This window comes from Lynx rufus, unplaced genomic scaffold (genome assembly GCF_022079265.1).
Source record: "Lynx rufus isolate CCGP_SWC_20201006 ecotype Redwood Valley unplaced genomic scaffold, mLynRuf1.p SCAF_4, whole genome shotgun sequence".
In the NCBI taxonomy this organism is placed as follows: domain Eukaryota; kingdom Metazoa; phylum Chordata; class Mammalia; order Carnivora; family Felidae; genus Lynx; species Lynx rufus.
The window spans coordinates 164994293-165001897 of record NW_025814856.1 but is presented as its reverse complement, the minus strand read 5'-3'; positions in this window follow the sequence as shown (position 1 = coordinate 165001897).

The following is a 7605-nucleotide window of genomic DNA, read 5'->3' as shown; positions in this document are numbered from 1 at the left end:
ACGGCCCTGCGCAGGCGCGTCCGACCCCCGCGCCCATCCCGCCCTCCCCAGACTCGGGCTCCGTGTCCTCTTGTGAAAAACGTCTTTAGAAATGCTGTTCGGTTTCCACATGGTTTTTTTGACACGGGCGTCTCTAACTTCTGTCTTCCTCACCAGTCTGACAGAAAGTGCTCCGAGGGCAGGGACAGCAGGGGACGGAGGAGGAGCCGCCACGTCCAGATGCTGACCCCCGGGGTCCCGGCCTCTGCTGGTGTTTCCTCCCCACTCTGTGGGGCTGGAGCAGCCCTCCCGGCAGGACCCCGGCACCTCTGGTGGTCCCTGTCCCCCGGCCGGGCAGCGGCTCCGTCCCTCGCCCCTTGGGCTCTCGGTGGTGACAGCCCCACCGTCACATCACTCCTCATAGTGTAAGTTAATCCCATACCTGTGTAAAAATATGTGCTGATTTGTGATTAAGATACCCACATTTGGGGCGCCTGGGTGGCTCGGGGCTAAGCGCCTGATTTCGACTCAGGTCATGATCTCGCGGTTGGTGAGTTCGAGCCCGCGTCGGGCTCTGGGCTGACAGCTCAGAGCCTGGAGCCTGCTTCAGACATGTGTCTCCCTCTCTCTCTGCCCCTCCCCGAATTGTGCTTGCTCGCTCACTCTCTCTCTCTCTCTCTCTCTCTCAAAAATGAAAAAAAGAATTTTTTTATAAGTGAGCAAAGTGAAATATCCACATTTATCCTTAAGAACAAAAGAAGGGAAGACAAAAAGAAAAACCCTAGATGTTTAGGTCGGTCACCTGTTTTTCTTGTGAGTGGAGCTGGTCAGGCACATTTTCAGGTATGTACCTGATGTTATTAACATCTTACATAACTGGGACTTTTGTCAAAACTCAGAAGGTGACGTTGGTACCTGACTAAACTACAAAATACTGCTCCAAAACCACTGGTTTTTCAGCAATGCCCTTTTTCTGTTCCGGGATCCAATCCGGGACATCACGTTGCATTTGGTGTTTCCTTAGTCTCTGGTTTGGGACAGTAACTCGGGTTTACCTTGTTTTTATGACCTTGACAGTTTCTACTGGATAGCGTCATTCCTCACGACGTTAAACTTATCCTTTACGTTTTAGTGCACTGAGCATATATGTATAATAGCTGAGCCCATTTTATTAATTGATCTTTTATTCCTGGGAACAGGTCACATTTCCCTGCCTTTCTTCCATGTCTGGTAATTTTTCTTGGATTCCAGAATTTGTGCTTTTATGTTGTGGGCTGCTGGATTGTGTTGTGTTCCTTCAAAGAGTGTTAGGCCTCCGTCTGGTGGCAGTGATCTGAGAATCCGTTTTCTCTTTTCAAAGCTTGCTCTTTAAGCATGTTTAGGACGAGCCTAGTTGAGCCCCAGCACTGAGGCATGGCCCTGTGGGGGAACATACTGGATGCCCTGGGTATCCCCCAAGGTGGCTGCACTGGCTGTTGCTAAAGGATTCCCAGCCCCATGTGATCTCCTTCCCCAGCACTCGCTCTTTCCTTGGACTTGCCTTTGGCGCAGTCTCGTGGAATCACGCCGTCCCCGTGGACACACGGGTACACAGCCAGGCTCTGGCAGAGACCCTGTGCGGGCTTCTGGACCCTTCACGTGCCATGGCTCCGGCCTCCCCCCACCACGCTCTCGGTTCTCCAGGACCACCAGCCCCTTCCGAAGCCTCTCTCCCCTGCCCCCCGACAGCAGTCTGAAAGTGGTCTCTGGGCGAACAGCCAGGATGAGTCTAGGCTCACCGTGTTCCTCTGAATGCGTCCCCGCAGTCCCTGCCGGCCTGTGTCTAGAGTCATGTGTGTGCGTTTTCCCGCCTTTCCAGGAGGACAGGCCCAGATCCTGTTGTCCCTTTGGGGCAGAAGCAGAACCTTTCTTGTTTCTTTTTGATTTAAAATTTCCCTTCCGGTCAAATTCTGTTTCCTTTCAAGGCATTATGTGTCATGTTGCTCTGCCCCATGTTTCATTTTCTTCTTCGTTTCCCAACTTACTTTTTAAACTTCCAGTGCCTGAGTTCTGTCACACTTCTGAGTTACCGAATTCTGCTCTCTGTTGTCATTTTCAGAGTCCAGAGTCTGTTGTCATTTTCTGTAACTTAGCGTCCTTTGCCTCGTTTGGGACAGCGTGTGACAGTTTTGCTCGGCTCTGTAAGCGTGCCTTTCTGGTGTGCTTGCGTTCCGGCTTCCCCTCGCTGCCTCAACTCTTTTCTTCTTTCCCCTACTTGACGCAGCGGTCACGGGACTGGGGCTGTGACCCCGTCTGCCAGAATCGGGGTCAACTGTGCCTACAGCTGCACTTCCCGGGTGGGCACCGTCTGGATGCCTACAACGACCCAGACCAGCACAGTGACCGAACTGAATGTCCCTTCCAAGAGTCAGAAAGTTTGGGTGTAAATGGAGAGAAGGAATGAAAGTAGCTGAGAGTGAGGGAACGAGTAAGTGGGTTGTCATGAGGGAAACCCAGTGCCGCATAAACACCTCGCAAGAGGTTCAGCAGTGATGACTTTGTCTCTTAGCTTGATTATTCCAGATGCTGGAAGGGTGAGGTCCTGTGTTGCTGAGCTCACTCCTGCTGTTGGAACCAGGTCGAATAGAAGCCTGCGAACGTGAGTGGCCTCGTCCTGGGAGACATTTTCATGGGATGTGATAAAGGCCTGGATAGGTGTCAATGACTGCACGGGATTCTAGTAATGTGCCAACATCTTAGGACTTTTGTGACCGTTTTGCTGTGTCTGGAGACCAGGGGATAAACTGTGATATTGCGACGGTGAGAAGCAATGTGTGGATTTGGTCTTTATCCCCATTTCCACCTGGAGCCTCTGACACCCTTGGAATTTCCAGCGACCAGAGCCATAAAGGTGTCTGTCACATTAACAAGGGGACTGTGGGAAGGCACCAGAGTGCAGGGGCCGGTGCCAGGGGAGATCTCAGTCCCACCCCCATGACCTCCAGGGAGGGCAGGAAATTGGAGGTTGGATTGGATAAACCGCCAGCGGTTGATGATTTCATCGATTAGCTCTGTAACGAAGCCTCCATAAAATCCTAACAGGATGGGATGCACAGAGCTTCGAGGTTGGTGAAGGCGAGCACGTGCTGGGAGAGTGGGGCCCCCTGCAGGGCACAGAAGCTCGGCGACCTTTCCCAACGCCTTGCCCTCCCTTCCAGCTCTCTTCCAGGATACGGATATTCATCTGTATCCTTTTTTTTTTTTTTTAATTTTTTTTTTCCACGTTTATTTATTTTTGGGACAGAGAGAGACAGAGCATGAACGAGGGAGGGGCAGAGAGAGAGGGAGACACAGAATCGGAAACAGGCTCCAGGCTCCGAGCCATCAGCCCAGAGCCCGACGCGGGGCTCGAACTCACGGACCGCGAGATCGTGACCTGGCTGAAGTCGGACGCTTAACCGACTGCGCCACCCAGGCGCCCCTCGTCTGTATCCTTTATCATACCCTTTCAGAATAAACCCAAACAGAAGCAAACTGTTTTCCTGAGTTCTGTGAGTCACTCTAGCAAATGAATGGACTCCCAAGGAGGGGGGTCACAGGAACCTCCAATCGCAGCCGGTTGGTCAGAAGCACAGGTGACGTGGACCAGGGATGGGCTGTGAAGGGGGTGCGGCTGTCTGCTGGGACTGAGCCCCTAACCTCTGGGTCTGACACTATCTCCGGGTAGGGTCAGATTGGAGTTTAATTGTAGAACACCCGGCAGGTGTCCCAGAGAATCGCCGTGGGGAGAAAGCTCCACACATCCGGTGACCGAAGTGTCCGAAGCGAAGCAGGTAAGGAGGCTCATGGGACGGAGCCCGGGAAGAGCTGGCTTTTCCCTACACGGGAGGTAGACCACCAACAGGGGTTTTCTAATACAGACTCCCCCCCTTACGATAACCGTGTGTGGGATTTGTCCGTGAGCCTCTTCTGGTGCTCAATTGATGAGGATTTCGTTCTCCTGACCTTGCGGGAGGGGTGTTCAGGCAGCTTTCCCCCCTCTGCAGAGGCGCTGGTGGCCGGCTCCTGCCGGGATGCCTGGGTCTGCTTCCCTCCACGCCGATCCAGGTGTCGTCTTTCCTTCCTCTCTGTCCCCTGACCCTGCTAGGCTTTTATTCCTTCCCAGCAGCTCCTCCTGAGTCTGGGGCCTGACCTTGCAGCCCCAGCGGGAAGTGGCAAGAGCTGAGAAGAACCTGCCAGTTTCCTTGCCGTGTGAACTCGCCCACTGTGTTCCCTGCAGATGCTTGTGGCCAGTTTCGGCTTCTCTTTCTCTGGGGCCTGCGAGGCGTTCGGTTGTGTTGTTCCCTCTGCTTTCTGCCCCACGAGTGCCGGTGACAGGTCTTGTGGCTGTTATCTTGCCACGTTATCTTAGAGATTGTGAGGCTGCCTTCGAAAATGTCATCCTTGGGTTTGGCTTGCCTGACCGGTTGCTCTGATTGTACGTGGGCAGCAGCAGCCTTCTGGGCCCTTCCCCGGACCCCCAACCCCCAGGTCAGTGAGCGTTTCAGACATTTTTGTGGGTGGGTGCTGGCATCTGAGTGGGGCTTGTTTTGCATTTCCCTCATGACCGTGATACGGAACACCTTTCACATGCTGACCGCTCATCCATCTTTGGCAAATGGTCTATTCAGATATTTTGCACATTTTTAAGTTGGGTTGTCTTTTTTTTTAACTCAAGCACTGTTCATACACAGTGTGCTGCTTACCTTTCATTTTCTCAATGGAGTCTTGAGCAGAAGCTTTTAATTTCGATGAAGTCCAATTCATTAATCCTTTATGACCAGTTCATTTAATGAGTGAAGAAATCTTTACCTACCCTAAAGTCATGAAGACAGTCTTCAGTTTCCTCTAAAAGCATTATGGTTTTAGTTTTTCTGCTTAGATCTCTTGGCAATGAGTCACAGATCTACGACTCAGATTTCATTTTTTGTCCACAGGCATATGTAATTCAGCACCTTTGGTTACAAAGATTTTTCTTTCCCCAGTGTGAATTGTATTGGCTACTCTGCAGAAAATTGCCCATATTCATGGGAATCGATTTTTGTCCCACCCATCAACTCATTATCCATAAGCCAATATCGCCGTCAGTCTTGAATTGGTGCAAGTCCTCCAACCTCATTCTTTTCAAATTTATTCTTACAAACTTATTTTGGCCACTGTTACACCTGTGCATTTCCATGTAAATTTAAAATTAGATTGTGAACTTCTACAAAAGAAAGGCCTACTAGGATTGTAGGCATTTGGTAGATAAACTGTGGAGAATAAACATCGTAACGATATTCTCTAGTCCATGAATATAGTATAGTTCTCTATTTAGGCTTTCTTTCAGCAGTGTTTTGTACATCATACAGATCTTATACTAAGTTTTCACATTTTTTATGCCTTTGTAATTACTATTATTTTCAATTTTGAACTGTTCATCGCTCTGTATGGAAGTACAATTCATTATTTACCTTTTATTTTGTGGTCCTAATAAACTCCCTTGCTGTATCTAGTAGTATTGTTGAAAACTCCCTATGATTTTCTAATTTTGACTATGACCTGCAAATAAAGACACTTCCTTCTTTTCTAATGAATATACCTTTTATTAAATTACCTGCTTGCACTGGCTAAGGCCTTCATTATAGATGTTGAATAGAAGTCATAAAAGTACAGGAATCCTTGCCTTGTTCTGAATCTGGTCTTTTTCTTTTCTTTTTTTTTTTTTTTTTTAAATATGAGACTACCTAGTTTTTTTGTACATGCCCTTTATCAGTTTGAGGACTTTTTCCTGCCATTACTAATTTGCTGATTGTAAATGGGTGTCGAATCCTGTCCCCCCAAATTTTTTTTCTGCAAGACCACATGCCTTGTCTTCTGTATTAACAAGATCATAAACTACATTGATTACCTACTGTTAAAGCAACCTTGTATTCCTGGGATAAACCCATTTGTTCATAATCTGTCATCTTTTTTACATATTGTTGGACTTGACTTGCTAGAATAAGGGGATCTTGCTTCTGTATTCATGAAGGATATTGGTCTGTAGTCTTCCGGCATATTGCTTTTAAATGAACAGTTAAGCCTTGCTCATAATGTCAAAAATTTACAGAAGTTTTCCAGAAGAGGTTGTGTATTATAGATATAATTTTTTTCTCCATTGTTTGATAGAATTCATTGGTGAAACCATCTGTGCCTGGAGTTCTCTTTGTGGGAATGTTTTTAAACTAGAAGTTGAATTTATTTAACAGCTATAGGGCTGTTCAGGTTGTCTGTTTCTTCAGAGAAGCTGGATAACTTGTTTCCAGTAATCTGTTTTATTTAAGCCCATAAACCTGGTCATAATAACCCCTTATCTGAAAAATTGAGCAGAAAGGATTGAACACACAGCTCCCCCACCACCAGTCTTCCTTATCAGAGTGGTACCTTTGTTACAAGTGATTAGCCTACATCATTATCACCCAAAGTCCATGGTTTACATTAAGGTTCACTCTTGGTTTTGTGTATTTTACAGGTTTTGACTAATGTATAATGACTTGTATCCACCATTATAGTATCACACCTAATAGTTCTACTGCCCTAAAAATCCTCTGTGCTCTGTCTGTTCATCTCTCCCTCCCCTGACTCATGGCAACCACTGATCTTTTACTGTCTCCATGGTTTTGCCTTTTCCAGAATGTCATATAGTTGAAATCATACAATATGTAGCTTTTTCAGATTAGTTTCTTTCACTGAGTCATATACATTTAAGTTTCCTCCAGGCCTCTTTGTGGCTTGATAGTTAATTTCATTTTAGAAAAGAACATTGTTTGGACGGACCACAGTTTATTTATCCACTCACCTACCGAAGGACTTCTTGACAGCCTCCTTGTTTTGTTGGCAATTAGGTCTAAAGCTGCTATAAAATCACGTGCAGGTTGTTGTATGGACGTAAGTTTCAACTCCGTTAGATAAATATCAAGAAGCTCGATGGCTGGATTGTATGGTAAGAGTATGTTTGGTTTTGTAAGAAACTGCCCAAATGACTTCAGAAGTGGCTATACCATTCCCACCAGCAATGGATGACAGTTCCTCATCCTTTTGAACATCCATAGAATCTCTAGTGAGGTTGCCACTCTCATTCCTGATGTGGATAATTCATGTCTTTTGTTGTTGGTTTGTGATTAGAGCGTTACCAGTTGTATTGATACTTTTTTAAAATTGAAGTGGACACACAATGTTATGTTAGTTGCAGGTATATAACATAGTGACCCAGACAAGTCTCTACATCATACTGTGCTCCCCACGTGTACCTTCCGATCTGTCGCCATACAACGCTATTACGATACCACTGACTACATTCCCTGTACTGTGCCTATCATCCTCGTGATTCATTCATTCCATAACTGAAAGCCTGTACTTCCCACACCCGATCACCCATTTTACCCATCGCCCCACCTCCCTCCTCTCTGGCAACCACCAGTTCTACGTTTTGTTTTGTTTTGATGGGTCTGTTTCTGCTTTGTTTATTCATTTTTATATTCCACATAAAGGTGAAATCATATGGTATTTCTTTCTCTGGAAGTTCACTTAGTTCACTTAGCATAATACCCTCTAGGACCATCTACGTTGTGACAAATGGAAAGACCT